Here is a 23,392-nt window from a genome sequence, read left to right as displayed (position 1 = left end):
TTAATTAGGTGGATCTGGGCTGCTCCTGAGAAATGTGGGGAGGGTGTGGGAGAGGATATTTTTGTGGCCTTCAATTCCCTGCAAAGAGCAGATCTCAGAGATCACTGGTGCATGAGGCTGCTTGACACGGCAGTCAGGCTTGGCTCTGCCCCAAGCCATGCCCGTGCTCAGGCCGTGCTGCCAGTACATATTGTTCTCATTTAGATATCCACTGATTCTGCAGGTGGAGAAAAAACAGAAAGAAGCTTTTTTGCTTTGATTCCAGGTTTCTCTGCTCATGGCCCAAAGCAGAAGTGTTTTCATTAGTTTTTCAGTAACCTTCTGAATCTTCCTTCCCTGCAGGAGTTGAAAAGACTAGACAAGACTGCCTTTCATTGATGTTTAACCACTTGTGGCTGCCTTGCAGAGATGTTTTTTTCAGATGGATAGAGGAAGCAATGTGAGGCTGACTGCATCTTCAATGCAGATAAGTGAGCACTTCTGCTTTTCCTACATGGCACTTGCCAACATTGGCCTACTCTGTAATCTCTTGTCATTCCAGCAGTCCCTGAAGGCAAATATTGCCACTGATGCAGCCCTGTCACTGTGGGTCCCTTCTCAACAAGTCCAGTATTTTCTCTGGGTTAGGGTACTTGCCTAAGTATTTGCAGGGTGTCAGTATCACGTTTCTTTAGTTGAAGTGGTTTGTTGTATCAGACAAAGGCACAGGAAACACTGAGGCAGGAAAACAACTGAAGGCATACAGAGCTACAGATTACAGCAGATTCACAATAGGTGTGTATAGCAATAGATGCAGAGCCTAATGGACAAAGCAATACTATGTAGAGACATAGCTAGGACAAAAACAAACAGTAAAACCAGCAACAACAAAAATCTAAAAATACCTGGAGGGCATGTGGATTATGACCAATCAGATTTTTGGACAAGCTTCTAATTTATCTGTCTTTAAATCTCTTGTAAACTGCTACCTGTAAGCAGTTCAATATAAGGACTGAATGTTAATACATTTTTATTTAAAGTCCAAAGTAAACAATCAACCAAACAACAATCCAATAAACAGTTTTCATAGCAGACCTTCAAGATAGGAATACTTAGTCTGCAAGAACTGCTATCAAATGTGAATTCTATGGCTCAGTGCTCCCCCTTGCCGGGGGGCAAGGCCCCACTGTCAGCTGTCCTCAGGATAAATCTAAGGAAGACTTGTTCATTGTGTCTGTATTTTACCCACTGAACAAAAGACAAAGGCACCATTTTCTCCAAGGTGTGTGCCTTGCTGGTGCCAGCACTGTATGCCTGTGCAGAATATTTGAACCATGACTACAAGCCATACTCTGCACTGTTGAATCTTGGAACACATAGCAAGAACATCGCAGAGATGTCATGACAAGATGCAGGCTGAGATGTAGGGGTTTTAGCTAACTCCTAGGCCATGCTGGACTTTAACACAAATAACAACCCAGGCAGAGGTGAGAAATAATGCAGAGATGTGAGCACCTGTGCAAACACACAGTGAATGATATTACCTACATGCCATATTCTGCTATTTCAAGACAAGACCTAATAAATGAGTGAACAAAGGAATTAGAAGAAACAGGGGGAAGATCCAAGCAGCCGTGATACAGAAGTCATTCTTGCAAAAGTTAGCACACATACACCTGGGCATTTGGCAATGATTTGTGGATTAATTGTATTCAAACTTGTCAAATAAGTTAATTAAAAAAAGGTAATCGTACCTTGTATGTTCTAATTAGACTTTTGCATTTAGAATGGGCCTTAAGGAAAGGTCTGAGATCACACAGAAGAGCAGCCTTAAAGGAAACCTGTGGAAAGCTGTGCATTCAAAAAGGACAAGGTGAAGAAAATGTGACTTGATCTTTTGGGCAAGAGGACAAATGGACTCTGGAGAGGGATGTCACTACAAAGGTGGGAAGATACACATAATAACAGAGGAACTGGCTGGTCTCTTGCACTATGAGTGGTATTAAGGTAATGTCTGAAAATTTGAACTTGGGAAACCAGTTGAGGATCACAAAGAGAAGGTTTATTTGCTCAGAAAGACAAGGCTGAAAGATGATCTCAGAAACTTCTTTATATGTCTGATGTGTTTTTTAGATCCCCAGCAGAATGCTGTAGTGGGCATGTGTGAAGATGAAGATCTGAAAGTTTTAGAAATATGAACAGAAAAAGAGAGCTGAATGCTGTTGATGGTATGTAGGAGTGAGCGTCAGCACTTTCACACTGCTTAGATGTTAAAGTGAGTGGAAGGAACATTGTGAATCTATCAAGAGATAAAGAATAGGAACAGAGAAAAAATTAAGAGGAAAGTCAAAGGCCTGAGTTTTGACAGTACTAGGTCATATCTTCAAAGCGTGTTTAATGGTGCAACTTCACTGATGTCAGCAGAGCTCATCTCATTTCCCACAACTGAGGATCTTAGACTGCCTAAAAGAGATGTAGGTTAGAAAGTGGAGACTGTGAGGACAGACAAAAGCTGGAAAGCTTGCTGAGGTAAGCTGTGGTCTCTCCAACATCAGAGGTCTTAAGGAACAGGTTAGACAAACTAGTGTCAGAATTGACAGACATAGGTGTAGCTCAGCCTGACATGGGGCACAAGGGTAGACAAAGGTTTCTGCACATGTAGTTTGAAGAAATGGGATACAAATGGGGCTGAGGACATGGCGGCTCACTTTAGCACCAGATGACTTGAGTCCTGCTCTTTCCAAGCACAGCATGGATACTTCATGCCAAAGTTATTGCTAGGATAAAGCTAGTAACCTGAACAAAATGTTCTCCTCTCCCATGGACCTTGACCTGCGGAAATCTACTCTTTTGCCTGCATTTTGCCCTGCAGTGACTAAGAGCTGGCAATAAAATCCCTTTCTCTCATTGGACACTAAAATCTTCCTGTAAACAAAGAAAATCTAGATGAATTAGACTGCCTAAAACTCAAAACAATTTCTTGTGGTTGGGAAGTTTTATCTGAGACTGACTGGAAAAGCAAATGTGACAGAGACTAGAACAATAGCAACATTCAGATGGAAGGTCACCAATTACATCCCCTGATGCAAACAGATTTTGTGAAGGACTTATTTGAAAGGCACTCCACACACACATACACACATGTCATTTGGAGGTAGTATTAACATTCATGTGGAAATTTTTTTTTGCAAGGAATTTGTATTGCTTCAGAGAAATCCAGTTCTTTTTATAACGCAGGAGAAAGCAAGCTGCTTTTCTCTGAGGTCTGTTTTGCCTGAATGATACTGCTGGTTCCAAGTGAATTGTGAGGACTAGAGGGTGAACAGAAAAGCTTAATTTTTTTCATAGACATGCACAAGTTCAGACACATACAGTTCAGAATAGGTAGTTGGATTGCAAGCATAACTGTGTCCCAATTCTGACAATAAAATATTTGTACCAAGTTGTCAAAGTATAAAATACACACCCTGTGGAAAAATTCTGTTACCAAGGACAGTTAAGGCAGATGTTGAGGAAGTAACTTGGAGCAAAAAGGAAAACAGCCAGTTTTCTGAATTGATTTATTCTGTTTTAATGCATTTAATTCCAGGGATCCTGACCATACAGGCCTGGTTTTACTGTGTATTTTCTTCATCATAAAAAGACATACAATGAGCCACAAAGGCTTGAGCCACAGGGAGCAGATCAGGATCAAACGTTCCACAAAACTCCAGGGGTTTTCTAATCCAAGGCTTTGCTCTCTCCCATTTCATACAGAATAGCTGGGTTTGGGCTCCAGGTCTGACTTTCTTCATCTACAGGTAAATCTTTTGCTAAGCAGTTTTCCTGTGTTGTCTTCTCCCAGGATATCACCAAAAGAAATAAATGCAAGCTGTCATGTATTAGAGATAAAAGAAGACAGAAAACTCTAGGAAATATCTGTAGACAAAAGATTTAGTTCAGACTGAACTTTATTACTGCTTGCAATTCAAACCTTCATTATGAATATTGGTTTTCTCTGAGAAGTTTTATTCTTACAAGTCCTAATCTGGGCATAAAAGGAGAGGACAGATACATGTATGAGTAGGCGGGACTCTGACATGTCAGCCAAATGTGGTCTTCTGATTGAGCGGCTGTGTGAACAGTCAAGTTCTTTATACAGGTTGATAGAAAAATAAGGGAATTAAGTAGCAGGCTGGGAAAATTTTTGGGAGGAACAGGGTAGCCCTGGGCTCCATATGGCTCTCTGCTACCATAAGTTTCCTGGAGAGCTCTGTTGGGCAGACCCAACTATCTTTGGGTAGTGAGTCTAAGAGCTGGACTACAGAGGATGGCACATGCTACCCCTCTTCTCTTTCTGTTGTTCTCCATGCTGAGATGACGTGTGTTGTGGGCCCTGGTTCTGCCCGTGGTCATGCTGCCAGCCCACTCTGTCCAATTTGTAATGTGGACACCTGCTGGGAAGGCCGGAGCCCACATGCCGACCCATGCGGAGGACAGGGCTTGCACTTGCTGCTTGTAGAGCTGCTCCTCACTCACCCACACCAGCAAAGAGAATCCATAGTTCCTCCATGCACCCTCAGCCCTCTGAGCAGCCTCAGGACATCCTTCTGCAAGGCTTCGTCTTTGCCCTAGAAGCAGATAGACCCCACTCATCTCAGGCAACTTCTTCCTCAGCCAGGGTCACCTACATGGTTTTGAATTGAGGTAGGACAGAAAAGCCTTCAAAAATGCTGGCTAATGTGGGAAAGAGGACCATTTCTCTTGGCTAAGAGTCTTGATGTCTTCAAACACCACTGGGAAGAGAGAGCAGCACAACTTATCCTGCAAGGGTGGCACCTGAGGGTCTCCTCCACCTCAGACACACTTCCACATCTGTTCAACACTCATTGCTACACTGCAGTGGGCTTATGTGGGCAGTGAGGAAAAAGGTTTTTGCTGATTCCTTTGTTCCTCTTTTTTGGGCTGTGCAACGTGACAGTGACATTTCCCTTCCCCGCTTGTGATAATGAGCACGTCATCACCAATGCTGGCCCCAAATTCCCACCACGTAATTCTTGCAACCAGCACGAATTAACCAATGTGGAAGGAATGCTAAATATCAGGAGGGCTTCTAGGCTAACAGTTTATGCACAAAGTAAGAAAAACCATGAAAAACTGGAAAAAAGAGATTCGCTGCCTTCAGCAGAGCATTACTCAGTCATAAGTTATGTACTTCTGAGTTTCTTCTGCTTCCCTGCCAAGACTCTAAGAGAAGAAAAATCAGGACAGATACATGAAAAGAGGAATAAAGTATAATATAAAGAAGAGGAAAAAACCCACGTTGGTCTCAGATCAGCCTTAACTTCCCCCAGTGCTGTTTACCCTTCTGATGTTTTGCTAGTGATGACAATAGAAAGTATGTGCTTAAACTGTATTTCAAAAAATTGACAGCTTCAGAGCATCTCCATTTTCTCCCCTTGCCTTGTCCTGTTGTGTAACTGTGTGTCAGGCCAGGAGCCAGACCTGACATCACGTTGAAGAGGACTGCCCTGGGTCTTGCATAACCTTAATAGGACAGCCACTTGGAAAGTGTTTATGTGCCATTAGAGAGGTTGCTCTTCCAGACACTCTACTGCATTAGGGCAGCAGAGTCATTACAGACCAGGCAGAAGTATTAATTGCATTTACAACATTTATGTCCACCATGAGGTTTTTCTGTGGGCCCTGATACTTCAGGTCCTGTTCCCATCACTCTAGGAGCAAAACTCTAGCTGTGGTAAGTGATTGCAACTGGCTGCAATGCTGTTTCATTTTCTCCCAGGAGGGTTTTGTTACCTCATAATGGTTTGTGATTAGTCTGTGGGGATATCATCAAAAAGATACCCAGCAGGTAGGTTCAGGGTCCATGCCCAGCATCATATGGTTTAGGTCGCTGAATAATAGCATCTGTGTTTGCCAGTCATATGCTTACTGGGTCCAAAACCTCTAACGTGCTTGTTCTTGCTGGCTGTTATCTATGTTGCAATTGGTGGTAGCAGCCTACAGAAATGCAAGTGTGAGGGAAGTAGGGAGGGAGTAAAATACATGAAGCCCTGCTTGAAAAATGTGTCCTTCTCCTCCCCATTCACACTCAGATCCACTTTCCTGCCCTGTAGGCATAGGCGTAGGCCAGGTAGACATTAGCTCTAACACATGCTGCTTTCCTCACCTCACTGCTGGTATGGGTCCTGAAGTAAATAAGACTAAATACTGTTGCAAATTAAGCCTATATCTGGCCTTAGCACTGCTTTTCTCGTTGAAAGGAAGGGTTCGGGATGTGATCATGGAAAAGGAAACACAGTAGATGGCTATACTACTCTTCCAATGCAGGTGACATACAGCTTCCTCTAACTTTGCTTTCAGTCTCTACATGTTTCATGGTGACAGGACACATGATCTTTCTCATGTGCCTGAGGAAGACAGGATGCTATTCAGAAAAGAAAAAAAAACAAATAGGGGAAAAAGACAACAGAAAGAATCCCTCACCAGCTGAGATGAGCCTCAAGCCTCTACATCCTGCATTACAATTTAATCTTGTTGTACAGGTACAGATGAATTCACTGTAAATAGTATCAAGAGAAAAATGACTGCCTGTTTTTCTTCCAAGTGTAACATTATGTCCCTTCTTATTTAGCAGGGTGATGGTATTATTTTTAGGGTATTAAACAAGATGTAACACTTCTCTGTCTCATTCTCTTCCTGTATTGTATCTAAACAATTTTAAAGATGACAGCTACCAACATTCATTAAGAGAAGATTTGTTTTGGTAAATTTGTTCCTGCCATAATTATGCTGACAAGCCCTCAGCAGAAATATCTCTTCTAAAAACTTTGAGTGAGATGCTTTGATTGTACTGTTAGGCTGAGTGAGAGGAATTCTGCTTTGCTGCAGAAACCTTTCATATACTGCAGGCTGTTGTCATTCTACTTCCATATGGTCCTAGCAATTCTCACTTTCTCAGCAGAGCAAGTTGGGGCAAAGAAGAATGTTGGGCAATGTATTCTCCAGCATGTCCCCGCATTTTCTCTATTTTGGCCACAACATTTCTTCTTTGGCAGCAGCAACGAAAATGCTTTTAAAATGGATGAATTACCACACCACAAGAAATCGGTTCACAGAAGAACAGTTTACCCCATGGATCCTGATGATTTTATAACCATCTGGGTCACTATAAAAAAGTCATATTACCAAAAAAGCCAAACAAACCTGGACTAGCTTTGACTTAAAGAGCTGTACCTTTAGCTGCTAAGCCACAATGACGTACAGGGTTTACAAGGGCATTACAAGTATCTAAACAATACAAGTATCTAAATAATATACTCCAGGCTCAGTAATTTTCAAGTAACAGCTGATTTTAATTTTTTCTTTGGCATTTATACACACATCCTATTGCAAGCTTGATTCATTTCTTTTTGCACTGGAAAAAATGTTAAAGCTGGAATGGGAAGTCAAGAATGTGGGAATTCATACATTGCGTGCATATGTGGTTTAGTGGTGTGTGCCATTTGTACACATCATTTACTGGGGAAGTTAAATCACTTTTGGATACAAATTTCAGCAACCGCTTCCAAAACTCTGTCAACTTCAAAACTTTGAAGTTACATTCTCTGCAACCTGTTATTGAAATATTTCTTGCCAGCTCAAAGCAAGCACCATTTTCTGAAGCAGAGATTTTTCTTCCTTTGCTCTGCAGGCTGCAAAGTGACAGTCTTTACTTGCACTTACAGACTGGTTCTCCCAAACTAGAATTGACTGTCTTCTCTCTGTTAGGAACACAGTGGCTCTTGTGTACTGGAGACTTCTGTTCTTTTTTTTAACTTCTCAGACTTCCTTCATCATCACTGATGAAAACAAATGCAGTGCTCTTCCATTCATTTATGCAGTTATTAAGGAAGCCTTGGAGTTGAGGACATGCACACAAGGCTCTGATGGTCTCAGCAAACTACTGTTCCTTTGTGGTGGGTGCCTAATGCAGTAGTGAGACAGAATTTACATGACAATGAATTAAAAAACATTTTAGCGCTGGCTTCCATATGACTGAAGAGCAGGTTTCAATAAAAAGAGTCATGACTCATGCACCAGTTTGCAAAATTGCCTCACGTCACTGGGAGGAACAGCTTTCTGTTTGCTTCTTTTGAGCTGTTTCCTATACAGGGTTAGACTGGGCACCTTAGGAACTGGTGGTCTCTTTGCATTGGGAAACTGTGGCTCCCCACTGTATCTGCTGTTTCAGACATGGGTCCACTACAGTTGCCCTGCCCACTGGTGGTACCTCAGCCTGCTGGACTTAGTGGCCAGTGCCATCCCACGAACAACTTACAGTAGACACAGCTTTAGGGTGGTGGGTTCAGGTAGGCCTCTGTGCTGACATGAGTTGGGAGGGTGCTCGGCGCCTTGGAGCTGTCTTCTGTAGAGCTTGCTGAGCTTTGTGTCCTCCTCAGCGCACACAAAGTGTTTCTCCAGACAGGTTGCTTGCACCAGCAGCTCAGTTAGTGAAGGGATTAATTTAAAATCTTATCTCCTCTCCCTGTTAGTGCCTCTTTGGCCGTGTTCAGCCTCCCTTGCTCCATGCCTCCACAGCTTTTGTCAAATATTCAGGCTTTTTAATGCATTTCACCTCGTTCCCATTATAAAAAAGTCCAACTGATGCAAAGATTGCCTCTCTAGGGAAACTCATCTTTGCTCTGCAATCATTGTCACTGTAACTTCCCCAATGGAGTTTAATTATGTGTTTGCGATTCAGCAATTATGCATTATCAGGAACAGAGTAAATAAAACCTTTATCTCCGCTAACAGGATATTTCCTGTGAGCATTCCTGCCAAAAGGACCTAGGGGAAAGATGGGATGATTTTGCAAGTTATGTAAGCGTGTTTATTTAGGGAGCCCACAGCACCATGCGTTGGATACAGCCACCTCTGCTCCAGCTCCAGCATGGCCACCCGCTTCTCACCCCTCATGGGCAGGGGACGGAACCCACACCGTAATGAGTGGTTGGGTGGCTGTGAACCACAGCTGCTTTTACACCGTGCTGCTGAACCCTGCTCAGAAGCAGGCAATCAGTTTCAAAGATGCTACACACTTGCAGATAAAATTCCTCGGGCTCAGTCAGATGGTTCCCCGTCTGAAGACACTTCATTTGCAGAGAGGGGTATCTCAGAGCTGCTGCAAGATTTGCAGTGCAGATAAAAGAGGAAGGAGGCCACCCATGCTCTCGCTTACTCTGCATTTAATTAGCTGGCTCACTGATGGGCTAGCACTGCAGAAAGGATTTTCCCACTGATTGATCTCTTAATGTAAATGAGCTCCGGTTTTAAATTCAAACCATACATACTTTTTTCCCCCTTGGAACTGTTCTTCTCTCATGTTCTACTCAGAGTACACTTTCCCTGTAGCTAGGATGTGCAGCACCATTGCTTTTGAGGGTCTGCATGATCATTATTTCTATAAACAGCTCTGAGATGACCATTTGCCTCAAAATGTTTGTATTTATTCATTCTTTTTCTTGTCTTCCCTCTTCTACTGTTTGAGAAGACTCTGAAAACTTGTCCCATGTAGCTCTTTGCTCTTGTTCCTCCAGGTTATTCAAGCAGGAATAATTAATGTATAATATGTGTGAAATTTTTCCATATATGTCTACGAAAACATGACTAGCCAATAATAGTGATGTTTTGAACAAACAGATTCATTCACCTACTATAAAATTTAAGTTTAAAAAAGAGATTGTCCTTTTCTGAATATAATATATGTCTCTGTTTGGAATATTTCTCTTCTTCATGATTCACATGTTCCCTATATTCCCTATCAGACCTTGATCAGGAATTCTACTACCTTTTGTATCTGCAGAAATAATTATTTAGTTCTTCACTTCTCCAGAGCCAAAATGTCACCTGAACATAGCCTTTGGGATTTGCAACAGTAAAAAGAGCAATAAATACAGTAAAAACCATTAACAGTGCTAAGATCTACTTGGAAACAATGCTTAGATTCTTTTACACGATTTATTAACAACAAGTATATCTAAGAAAACAAATCTGATGATACAGGAATTTAAGCAGAATAAACTTTAATGGAATTATACCCACCTTCCAAAGGCAACTGGTCAGTACTTCATAACCCAAAATCCATCTCCCAAAGTCTAATTTCTGTGTACTCCTAGAAACAGAAGCAGCTAGATAGCATGGTAGAAAGACATTGATTCTGAATAATATTATAGTTGCCTTCTTAAAAAAAGGAAAAGACAAACCAACTTTTTAAACTTGCTGTTGTCATAAAATTAAATTTTCCTTAGCCAAGTGTGGTATTTCAGAACACTGCTTTTTAACATCTAATCACATTCAAATAGGAACTTCATAATAAATATTTATGAAGACAGTAGCTCAGGCTTTTAGATTTCTTCTATTAAAAGCGACATAATAATTCTGTCACTTTTAGTTTCTGTATGAAATCTGGCAAGAAAATCTCTCAGGTATGACTGAAAATATTGTAAATTCTTGCTGTCAAGAATAAATCCAATCTCATTTGGGTATATAGGTTTTCAAATAATAATCAGGATTGTTTAGATTAAAATTATACTTTGATGAACTGGACATCTACTTATGCTGCTTTGTATCTTGTTTCTTTTTCATAGACATGGAGGGTGATTTGAAATAATCCCAATCAGTGAAAGAGTGGATAATTTCTGGAATGATTTGGTGTAAATCTGAGGTGCAAGAGACTGCGGTAGGAATTGATCTGCAGTGTGACCCATAGGCTATTATGGATGTTGGTGGTCACAGGCAGTGTTGTCTTTCCTGTTCAGAGCTGATTGCATCTCCCATGCAGCCTTCCCCATTGTATCTGGGGGTACTGGTTCTTCAAGACATGATTTATGACCTTCTGGAAGTTCTGTGGACAATGGGTCAGTAATCTAATGCTTATTTACAGTGTTGTGCCTGAATTGTTTCTTGAAGATCACTTAAAATTAAGGCAATAAAAATCTTTAGTATGATCCTAAAATGTCTTGTGATAGAAATCCTTGGGCTTTGGTTAAAAATATCAGGCTGGCCAGATGGTGCTTACTGAGGCATCTGTGGAGATTTGAGATAGATGCATGTTGACCAAAATCAGAAGTGGCACAGAAGAAGATGCTCTGCCAGTGGTGTTCCTCAGCCCTGTGGGGCAGAAGGCCGATGTGTGTGTCCATGCAGAGGGCTTGAGAGCTGCCAGTTCCTGTTCAGAACCCTCCTCCACCCACTGCCCAGTCCTTCTGGAGCTGAGATTGGTCTTAATGGAAATAAATCCAGCATAAGGGGATGGGGAGAATGAGCAAGCAGAGAACTACGAAAGGGGAGACTTCCATCTTGACCATGCAGCAGGACAGTCCCAGGGCTCACCCACTCCTCACCTGTGTTGTCCACCCCTGGACACTTCCTGCCAGTGCTTCACTGCAGTGTCCCTTCCTGCTCCCCATGGCCCTTCTAGAACTAAGCCTGTGGCTCCTCTGCAAGAGCTGGACTGGGTCCCAGGACCTCACGGACATCCCTGCTCCTCTACAGTGACACCCATGGGGACGAAAAGTCATAGGAGTTGAAAAGTCAGCATCTGCAGTGCTGAGCTGTTTGATTTCTTTTACAGCAGTGCTCGTTCCCATGGCTTCAGTTCGTCCTGCAGCCTGGAATAGCTGTAAGGCCATGCACATCGTGTATGTGGCGAAACATTTCACCCTGTCCGTGCCCAGACTGACAAGCTTTTCTGCAGAATGAGGATGCTTAAGAGCATGGCCACAAGCTGCAACAGGCTGTCTGCACTCAGCAGCCACAGAGCTGAAGTCAGTTTTGTGCTCCCAAATGAGGACTTTTAGCAAATTTCGTGTTAGGTCAAGAACTGTGTGCAGGAGCCCCACAATATTGTTACTTTAGTCAATAAAGTGAGACTGAGAAGTCCTCTGAAAGTCATAGTTTTCTCCTTATAGAGGCTCTTGGAGACCAGTTAATTTTCATTATTCTGAATTTCAGAGCTTGTCATCTGTTATCTATTTGCCCTATAGATTGCAGATGAAAAATCTGCGTTGTTTACAAACTCCTGGACATGCAGTGCCTCATCTAAACAGAGAAACTGCTGTTTTTCAAGTCTCTCAAGGCTGTTCACTTGTCCTTTGGAGGCAATTATTGCATCTTTTAATTTCTCTCTGTTTCTTTCCTCTTACAGTTTGAATTAAAATATTTACTCTAAATCAAATATTTAAAGAAATGTAGTTCTCCTGAAGTCTGGGGGCAACAAAATCAACAAATGAGCTAGAATTCTGAAGTGAATGACAGAACAAAACCTCACATGTTACAGCAAAGACATAATTACAACTGACTATTTTTTCTGTAGACAGTAATGTTTCACCTTATAAAAAACAAAAGACAGTTGCAAATTTTCTTGGTCCTTTCAATATAGGAAGAAAAGAAAATTATAAACACTTCACTGAAGAATAATAATGAAATTAGGCAGTTATCAGGAACATGTAATTGGAAATTATCAAGAAAACACACTTAGAGGGACAGGAGTTCAAGCAAGCTTCTTGCACGATAAACTGTTGGTGTTCTTAATTATAAGCTGCAGTATCAGTAAGTTGTTGACCAGAAATACTAGGAAAATCCACTGTGTTTATTATCCACTCCCCTATGACTCATACAGAACATTATCTTCTAGCAACACACAATGAACACACCAGATTTTCTCAGGATCAATTATACGTATATCCCTGTGGAAGGCTGGGACAACACCTATGAGAAGAGCAGTCGGATGGTCAGATATAGGCCATATAGAAACTTGGGTTGTTTTCCTAGACTTATTCTTACCAAGTTTCTACACCCTTCCAACCCAGTTTTGTAAAGACTTCAGCAGTATGCCACATGTTCAGTAGTTCAGAGCTCATGGGCACAGAGAATCTGATTTTCACAATTAATCTATTTTTTTCTGCACTCAGAGCACCTTTAGGAGAAACCACCCTTCCTGCCCACCCAGAGCAGAGAGGGGGCAGGTTTCTCACAAGATTTTCCTTACATGCTCCCTGTCTGGATGTAAATATCTCAAAATGGGACCTCTGTGCTTGAGACTGGATCAATAAAATCATTCTATGCATTGTAAAAGGAATAATGCAACTGCTCCCATCTAAGCAGCAATGTCCTCCTTTGTCAGAAAGGAGTACTTGACTTCTAAGGCTGTCGCAAAGTAGGTCCAATATCCTGAGCACCCATCATTATGGAAATGGTAGCAAAGGCCAAAGTCACAGCTGTATCTCTTCCGTCCTGCAGGTGCTAGAGCTGGTGTGGGGGGAGGGGAGGCTTGGGTTTTCCCCTTTATGGGGAGTGAAGTGATGGTGAGGGCCAAGGTGCACCTTGCACTGCCTTTTTTCTGTGGCCAGGCTTGTGCTAAGACAGTTTTCAGAATTTGGGAATGACAATGTCTGATAATGTGGAGGAGTCAGGCTTCGCTCTCTTGAGATCACAGATTAAAAGAAGTTTAAAAAGAAAGCAGAGATATTTTGGCTCAGATATTCTGAATCATTTAATTTAGCTTGAAAAGTCTGAACAAAATATTTTGCTATTTTGGCACTTCCAATTCCATTAAGAAGTTTGATAATTTGACTTCTTGTCCATATGCATGAAAAAAAAACCCAGTCCAGATACAGTATCAAAACTGTCATGTGTAAGAAGATCAGGTTTTGACCATCCCTACTGGATACAGCATTTGATGGAAAAAATAAGATGACATTTCCATGCTTCTCCAAGAGACTGTAATTCCTTTGCAACAGATCTCCATAGAAATATCCCCCACTGTCTGAGCTCTGGACTTTCTGCTTGTTCAGCAGTCCACAGTTTTCATACATGATAATTTTTCCCATCTCTCCCATGCCAAAAATGCATGCTAGGATCCTCCTCTCTGTGTCACACTTCTGTCTGCAGCTGGGATCATCCTAGTTGGGGTCCTGTTGCCTTTGTACGTGGGCAGAAGAATAGGGGACTCAGCAAAGTGTAGCTGGTGCTACATGGAACTCAGAAAGAATAACTTGATAGTTAAAAAAATTACAAAGATGCACAACTTCATCACACACTCACAATTTATTGTTGTTGATGCAGAGCTGTATGTGAAAGGCAGTCTAGTGCCCTGGAGTTCAAATTTACAGCAGCACATTCAAGATGTCTGAGCTCTTGAGAGCATTTGCTGGTATAGTGAATTAAATTTAGAGCTGTACTAATCCGTCTTTGGATTTAGATTTGTGAGATTCACCCTTGACCTGGTTTTAGATGGAGATTTAGATGCCTGTCTTGTGCAAATATGTGGGCAGTGTGCATTTTGTGCTACCTTTCAGCACACTGAAAGGGTATAATTTCTATGAGGAATACATTATCTCCTAGTTACCATTTCGGTCTATGGCATCAGCTTATGGCTATGTTCCCTCTTTTCTGTAAGATGAGGTTTTAAGATGTGTGTGATAAGAATAATTTCAATTGAATAGCCTTGGTGCAGACAGAAAACTGGGAGAATACCATCAAAAATTGATATGTTGTAGACAAAAATCTGAGTAAGTGGAATAATGTATAGACTTCGTGTAAACCATAATAGACAGTCAGCTGTTCAGACAGCAAGACAGATGTGGCTCATCAGGGAAGGTTAGGTTTGCACTGTGATGGTTTGTGGGGTTTCCATTTCTTTTGTGAGCACAGGGGAAGGTAAGGCTGAGGAGAGAAGTTCTGGATGTCCATAAAGATGCTGGAAAACACTGTATCAGGAAAGACCCTCCTGGAATTGGGTTTTTAACAATTAAGAACCAAACAATTGGGGTTTTAACAATTAAGAACTGAACCCAAGCTTGTGACAAGAGATGTCCTCACAGAGGAGATGTAACAAAGAGAACCCCTCTGTGTTCTCTATGTGGCCAGCACCCTTCAGCTAGTCCTTCCTCCTCATAATTAGTACCCAGACATGGGCATCGATGTCAAAAGCTGCATCTCTTTCCTAATCTGGTTTCAAAATACTCTGCCATCTCAGCTGTCCAGACTTCCTGTGCTAATAGTTGCCATGACAGTAATTCTGTCTTTGATCCCTTTTTGGGGACACCCTTCCATCTGCAGCAGTGATTACACTCATCACAGCTTCCTGCTGAGCACCGTCTGCCTGCTAAAAGGAAAATGGAAAGAAAAATGGAAAGCCAGCCAAGGTCCTTGCTATATTCAATACAGAGTAACTCTAAACAGAGGCCAAAAATAAATAAGATTAAATAATATAAAACAAAGTAAGATAAGGTAAAGTAAAATAACATAAAATAAATAAAAACGCTAGAAGATAATTATGCCGTTGTAAAAAAGACAAGAATGGTAATAATATAATTTTTCAGATTGTATCTGGATCACAGGCTGTGAACAATAAATTCATCTTGTTGAATATAAGAGGAATGAAGATGAATTAGCACCTTCTGATCTTGATTTGAGGAGAAATCCCTCGGGGCAAAACTTAAAAAGGGTGTGCACTGACTGCAAGTTTCTCAGACATTGGGAGATAAAAGACAGCTCTTGGAGCAGACCAGAGCCTGCCAGACACCAGAACCCATATGTTTTGTGCCCACCCTGCCCACCCCACTGCCCTCCAGCCACAGGGTAGGGTGTTCATCATGATATCAGTGCTTCCTGAGCCAACAGGTATATCCCTCGCACAACCACTGTGGCCTTTTTTGGACTCATCTGCCATCAACTCAGTCTGAGTTGAGATCCTGAGCACCAGCAGGTCCCAGCAGTGGCTTTGCAGCTGTGCTGAGCAGGAACAGGCACTTGCAGCAGGTGAAAGGGACTGAACATTGTACATGTCTTTGTCTGCTCAAACCCCACAGGCCTGGCACATGGACTTCTCACCCCTCCTCATACGTTGTTACTTTGTCTACACATTGTTGCACTAGTGTTATATAATACAGGCTTTATATTGTTATATTAAAATACCGTTATTATAGGCTCCAAGTCAGGCTGCACTTAAACAAAAACCACTGAAGTGATTACCAGGATCCCCAGTGGTGCTTTCCCATGCACTGTGACCTTGCAGAATGCAATCTGCATATCTTGGAGAAACACAGCAGGAGAAGGTGGTAATTAAGACCCTGGTAATACAAATAGGCATTTTGGTAGCTTTGTCTCAGTCAGAGCACTCTGTGAATTCACTTTAGCTGAAGATCTGGACCTGGTTCAGCCAGAAAACAAGACAGGAAAAGGGAAAAACAAAAAAGTGTGTGAAAAGAGCAGCTGGTAGAAATTATATCCTTCTCCACTTATGACATACAAACGGACAATGCCAGATTTGAGACCAGGTTCCCCTCACCTCTTTATCCCTTTCACAAAGCTGATGTGAGAGTGTGTCCCCCAGATCCAGGCAGGAATGCAGAGCTGGAAGGGATATAGAAAGCATTCAGCAGGCTGGTCCAAATGGAAAATTGGAAGAGATGCAAACACTCGCTGCAATTCCCAGGCGTTATACACTTATGGGCACACATGCACGTGTAGGTAGGAAGATAGCTTTTGGCATGCAGAAGGCTGCAGATGTCTGTCTGAGATTCCTAATTCTTCCAAAAGCTCTGCTGCTTTTGAGCCTGCTTCCTCCATGTCACTGCTCCCTTCTCTTGTTTTTTTTTTTTCCTACCCTTCTTGTTCATGTAAATACCCTACCAAGGGAGGAGAAAAAGACTCCCAGAAGGTGGTAACTGCAGCTCCTCCCTCTGTGGACTTAGGACTTCCTTCTGTCTTTTCCACTGCATGTTTCCATGAGGGTTTGCATACCCAGGGATGTCTTTGCTTCCAAGATTAGAAGTATAAAAGAAAGCCCACAAGGAATTCTCCTGATCAGAGCTCGCTGGGAAGAGAACTCAAAGTAGAGGATGATGTAGTGCACATAAAAATTGTGGAACTGAATAAAGAATCAAGAATGGATTTTGGCTATTTCTATCACCAGCCAAAATGCCAAAAGCAATATGAAATAAAGCAACAACTGTGAAAATGAGAGGAAGCAAGTACATTTTCCTTTTTTCCTGATAGATTCCGTTTTGGACTCTTCAGTGACAGTCTATTAATTTTCTGTGTGTTTTGACTTCAGAAACCTTATGAACACACAGAGACATATATTCTGCAGAATCTTAAACCTTAGTTTTAATGTTAAAAAGTCAAGGGATTTCACATCAACAGCTCTTTGTACACACCATAAAAATATATTTTAAAATGCCATTAAAACTCAAGCTATTACCATTCCCATCTGAATTCACCACGGTGAAACAGAAATGCAAACACTCATCAACACACATCCGTGTTGGTCGAATCATCTTGCCAGAGGGAGCTTCTGGGGAGCTCTCTGGATTCACACAAGACGGAGCAGACACAGTGGCTCTGCTGGGTTTTGGACTGTCACTCAGCCACTCCTTCCCTTTACCAAGGGCCACATGTTCTGTTTGTCTGGCATGCTACTGCCAAAACTTAAACAAGCTCCCTGAGAGCTCCCTCTTTACTCCCTGAAGTTTGAATCGGGGGCCTGACCCTGCTTGAGACAGGCTGGAGGCTTCCCCAGAGCTCCTTCTCTTCTGCTTTGCTTTGTCTCAGGCATCCTACAAACTCTCAGGCTTTCCCTCTGTCTCCCCCTCTGCATTCATCTCTTGGCTCCCTGAGAGGGCATAAGTCCTTATGTCTGTGCTCTTTTGTTTCTTCATTTGCTCTGCTGATCTGTACACATTTCCCTTTGTTTGCTGAAGTGTTTTCTGGTCTCCCCTCAAAGCTTGCCTGCTGAGATGATGCCACCACCTGTGGAGCTTGGCCACCTTGCCCCCTCCATTCCCACATGATGCAGAAAATGGCAAGCCCGATGCTGGAGTGGGATGGCAGTGGACCAGCTGCCATGTGCTGCTGCAGCTCTTACGAGGCTCAGCTCTGAGAGCAGCTCTTCCCATGGCCAGGGTGTGCTCTCTGCATTGTGCCTGGGGCCAGGGATGGCATTGCCCAACGTGTCAGCCTCAGGCACAGCTCACCATGCCTTAGTTATCAGGCTTGTGCAACTGTCCCTCAAGTGCTATGGAGGTCACACCGCACCTCTGCTGAACAGAGGAAAGAGACAAAGTGGCTCAGGATAGCAAGGCACTGGGGAGAAGGGCAACCAAAGGAACCATGAGTTGACTGTGAGAAATGAAGACTTGAAGAGGTGGCCAGAGGAAACCTTTGCCTCTTTCAGTGAGCTGTCTTTGCCCTGGATACTGCATGGAGAAGGTAATGCAACCCATAGTTATGTTGCAGAAATACCCAAAGGCCTTACTCAAGTTCAGACTGATCCTTGTCATGGCTTACTAACAATCTGAGGACAGCAATGAATAGGCCTGCAGTCAAACACACCTTTCACAGACCTACCTTTGTTTGCTGTTTTATTTGGTAGTCTGACATCTCTTCCTGGCTGCATTTAGACATGTTTGTAAAGGCTGATTACTTTTAGATCCTATCATCTGGCCTTGATATGGAGTAAGATTGCCTCTTAACCTCAGAGCAACCTGGGGAGGATCTTTTGTGCATAGGGACCACTGTGAAAGAAGAGGCAAGGATCAGAGCTCCTTTGAGAAAACAAAGGTCCCTTGTACTATATTCTTCAAGTTTTGAAAGAAATTAATTTATTCCAATCACCACGAAAAGAGAAATTCTCAAGAATAAGCAGAACTAGAAGCCTCATGGTTTTTTCCCACTCAATATCCCAATGTAAAGCAGGTGACTTCTCACTCACCAGTAGCTAGCTACAAGGCAGCATGGGATGGGGTGGCGTTGTGGGAAGACGTCGGCACGTCCAGGAAGAGCTTCCCTCCCCCTGAGGCAGGTGGGGCTCTCCACTCAGACTGCACAGCTGCCTTTTTGAGCCCATCACAGAGGGCTTTGGGAGGGAGGCACAGCCTCCTCAATGTGCCATTACTGCAGGCACTTTTAACAGAAGTTGGGTTTTGTTTCAACAAGTAAAGACAGGACAACAACTGTCAAAGTAGAAATATAGTCAAGAGTAAATACAAGTAATTTCCAGTTTGGGCAGTGCTGTGTTTGCCTATTTTTCATATATACGGAGCAGGTGAGTTTACTGCTTTCTTTAGCACCTAAAAAACTCTGTTCAAAAAGTTGCTTGCAACCTCCTAAGTCTCATAAAAATATTTGTTTCATGTCCATTTTCTGGACTTTTTTATTACCTGCTTTCTACAGAGATATTTTACATCTGTGATCAATCAGATGGCCCATTGCCTATTTTCCTGTATAAAATCCCACATACAAAAGCACCTTAATAGGAACTGGATTGTAGTATGTTCTTATTCACTAGAAAGGCAATCTTTGAAAAATGTAGTCATGACTTACAGCTACTGCAAAATGTGTCCTCAGCTCTGTGTTAGTAAGCCTGCCTGTTCAACCTGTGAAGCTGAGGGTGCTTCAGGAAGTGTCAGACCTGTTCAATAAACTTTGCTGATCTTTTCATCTTCTCGATTTCCTGAGTCATCCCAGCTCTGTAACTCAGTTGCCATATGGAATCCCGCTTTGTAATACAATCTGAAACACACTTTCAGCTCATAAATGTGTTTGTGTTTAGAACTACAAAGGACACTTCCTGGCTGTTCAGTAGGGGGTTTTTTGTTGTTTTTTTTTGTTTGTTTGTTTTTGTTTTTTTATATATATATATTTATGAATTAAAATGTCAAGCCATTTGTCATGTTATTGTGTTCATACCAGCTTGATTCTCATGCGATTTCTTATGAATAATAATGAAAGTGCTGCTTTAAATAGAAAACAGATCCTGATACTCAGTTAGAAATTGTTTTTAATCTCTTATTTTCTAGATAGTACTTTGCTGAATATATTTCCCTGCTACTTTTAAGAGAAATTTTTAAATCTTTAAAGTGTGTGCTACTGCATCACACTGTGAAGTAAAAAAAAAGCACCTGGCAAGTAATGTGTCTCATTCTCAACATTGCTTTTGCACATTTTGTTGTTGTTGTTGTTGTTAGACTCCACCTCTTTTTTGCATCTTCCAGCACACTGAAATGCCGGTTTTCATTATTTAACTATAGCTGCATATTGGTGCCTTCAGAGTGGGGCAGGAGACCATATTTGCGGTGCTTGCATATCTTGGTAACTTTGTAACTCAGACTTCAGTGAATAATTTGAAATTGCAAACACACAAAAGGCTGATTTACATGGTTTCTTTTTCAAAAACATTTCAGGACTTTCTATGTTTCAGCTCTGAAAGGCTCAGTTTATCTTCCCTATTCTGTTATACACTCAGAGGTCATGAAAAATGGAGAAGGGAAAACTCAGTGCAGGTTGAGCTAGCCTATACTGTACAAAGGACAAAGCTATTAAAATCTCAAGTTGTAATAGTGCAAGGAAGCCAAGGGGCTGTTTCTGCTGCCCCCTAGTCCAGCTTTGGGCCATAGCTTGCTGGGGTTGAGGCAATACTGCAGCATGACGCAGGACTGGGTGCTGATGCCACCTGGTCAGGAGCATCCAGCCAGCCTTGGCACTACCTGAATGGTGGAAGAGACATGTGCCAAGGACTTTCAGCCCTTGTCTGCCATGAAAATAGACCCAGAACACAATATACATACCCTTGTGGTCAGGGAGCAGGGAGTACTCTGGGACTGGGAAGACACACTGAGAAACTCCTAAGCACCAGAAATGCTGTCCCATGCTAAGCCTTGCTGCCCCAGGCTGGGGATAATGCTCTGGCTGGAGCAGAGATGACAGAGATGTGCACAGCAGCAATTTCCCCAACTTTCAAGAAGCAGCCATTTCTTTCCTAGGTGTCTGCATCAGGTAGTTCAGAAACTTGCTTTTTCTCCTCTGAGACTGTGCCAGCACCTTGCTTCTGTCCTCTGAGGGACTGGCCAGGTTGCTGCGGGGAGCAAATGGGGCTTCCATTGCTTTCTGTTGGTCTGGAGGATTTCCAGAAAATCAGAGGGGACTTACTGTGGGGAGGAGGGATGTGCAAGGAGCCAGGGTCTCCCACAACCATGGACCGGGAGCAGGTGCCCAAGTGGGAGTGAAATGGGCACTACCCTTTGGGGGTCCTTCTGACCTTATCCTGCCCTGGTGCCTGCTGCTCCCTGCAGCTGTGGGTGCCATGGCATATCACAGAAGTGCGGGGCTTCTGCAGCACAGATGTGGTGCTGCACTGCCTTGGACCCACAAAGCGTGGAAGGACATCAAAAGAGCATATGCCTCAGCAATGGCCCCTTCCAGCAGCCAGATGTCCTGCCTGCTCAGAGCCATATGCACACCCAGCCCCCCAGGCCCTTCTGGAAAGGCGCTTTATTTGAACTGGGTCGGCTGGGCACAAAGGTGCAGCCTGCTCTCCTGGCTCGCTGCTTGGCTCATCCTCACTGCCTGTGCCTTTGCACCCGATGAATTATTAGAGCAGAGCCGGGGATGCAGCAGTACAAATCAGGAGGGGGGTCCATTTGCACCTTGGAGTCAGCACAGAAGAAGGGAGCTGAGGTGGTCATAGTTGAGGAGCGCTTTGCATGTGAAGAAAGGTTAAATGAAGAGCTTTCAGTCTGAAAAAGAAGCAGCACAGAGGCAGTGTGGCAGAGGCCTCAGAAATAGCAGAGAAGGAAAATAAGGATCACTTAATTCACTATGGCTCCTAGCACAAGTACTAAGCAGCACAAAGGAAGAACAAAAACCCTGGAGCAAATCCCCTTTCAACCAGCACAGAGTCAAACCCTGAAACCCATTGTTGGAGGATAATCTGCCAAAAAGCACAAACAGAGTGAAAAACTGTTAGACAAGAGACATCAAGCAGACTGTGCAATCTTAGTCTCAGGAGATTTTTAAACTCTCAGATACTAGGGACAGGTACTCCTGTAAACATTGTTTATACTTTTGTAAGCATCCAATATTGTTAGAAACAGAGCAGTGGACTAAATAGATTTGTGGGCTGATTCAGTACAGCTGTTTTGCTGGCATGTTCACAGAACAGTTGCGAGATTTTTAAATATTTGGTATGAATTGGTTTATATTTGCAAATCATGTTTTTTGCAAATGTATATAAAGGAACTAATTTACTACCATAAAAAATAATCCACTATCATGTGTTTGAAATCATTGTGAAGTTAACGAGGAAGAAGTCTATTCCTCATTATAAGTATATCAGGATGAGGAGAGATGAAAACAAACAAAAATGCAAAGGGGTCTAATTCCTAAAGAGGTGGTAAATCACAGTAGGTTTTTTTATTTCTGATGATCAGGTAATGCTATTTAAATGCATTTAGGGTAACAATCCCCAAAATGTCATGGAGTAAGAAATAAACAGTTTTATTCCAGATTATTTCTTGATCCTAAACTGTAGTTTTGAAACTCCAAAACCCAAGAAAATGAGAAGCAGATATAAGGATGCGCTGGACAGTTGGTGACAAGTGATACAGCTTCCGAGGGTTTCCCACATGGAAGGAATGGAAACCATCCTGAAGAGTTTTGTGAGTTTTGAACAGCAGGAAAAGATCTGTGTTAAACTGAATCATGAAAGCCCTGCACACTTCGAGCAGACTTTAATTAATTCCTGTGAGCTGAAACTGAAGCAGTTACAGGGGCTTAGTTTATAGGTGGCATTTTTAAGCCATTGGTTTTCTTCTTTTGTGGTGTACCACTGTGGATTTTTCACTAGTGGCAAATGAATCTGAAGCCACACAGGAGGTAGGGACCAGTAGTCAACTGGGTAGTGCATTAGATAGCTCCAGCTGCTAGGTAATAGTCATGTTAGGTAAAGGCACTGAATAAATTTACCTGGCATGTGTCCTGGTTTAAATCTAGCTACTAAGAAGAAAAAATAACTCTACCCCAGCTGAAACCAGGACAGTATGAAACTGCCCCGATCTTTATAACAGGGTTAGCATCACAAATCTGATGCTTACACAACTCCAATCAGGCAGGAACTTGGCAGAAAAATGTTTCTCTGAACAATGCAGTCTACTCAGTTAGATGGTGCTGTACGACACCTTTGGTTTCTGAGAAAATATGGGTGCTCTGAGAAGATATGGAGTGAAGCATGACCACTTGTGAGATTACTATCTGAGGTCTGCGATATATGTATTTCTTCTCTGTACTCCTGGTCATAGCATGCCCACTGGCTGGGCTGCCCAGTGGAGGACCTGGCTGCAGCCTCTTCAGCCCAGCTCTGGCTGAGTCCCACCCAGCTGAACCTTGGGTGGGGACAAGTTGAACACCAGCTTCAATTTTTGCCATGTGTTTGCTAGGCGGTCCAGGGCAGTTGTTGGGAAAATTTCCTCTGCAGAGCTGCAGGCCAGCATCCTGCAAAGGAAGTAGCATGATTTTGAAGAAGGGAGATGGGCACCGTGCCCCAACCAGACTTGCCCAGCATGCTGCTGGCTCCAGACTCTCTCCTGCCACC

This window comes from Strix uralensis, chromosome Z (genome assembly GCF_047716275.1).
Source record: "Strix uralensis isolate ZFMK-TIS-50842 chromosome Z, bStrUra1, whole genome shotgun sequence".
NCBI lineage: Eukaryota > Metazoa > Chordata > Aves > Strigiformes > Strigidae > Strix > Strix uralensis.
This window is presented reverse-complemented; position numbering follows the sequence as displayed.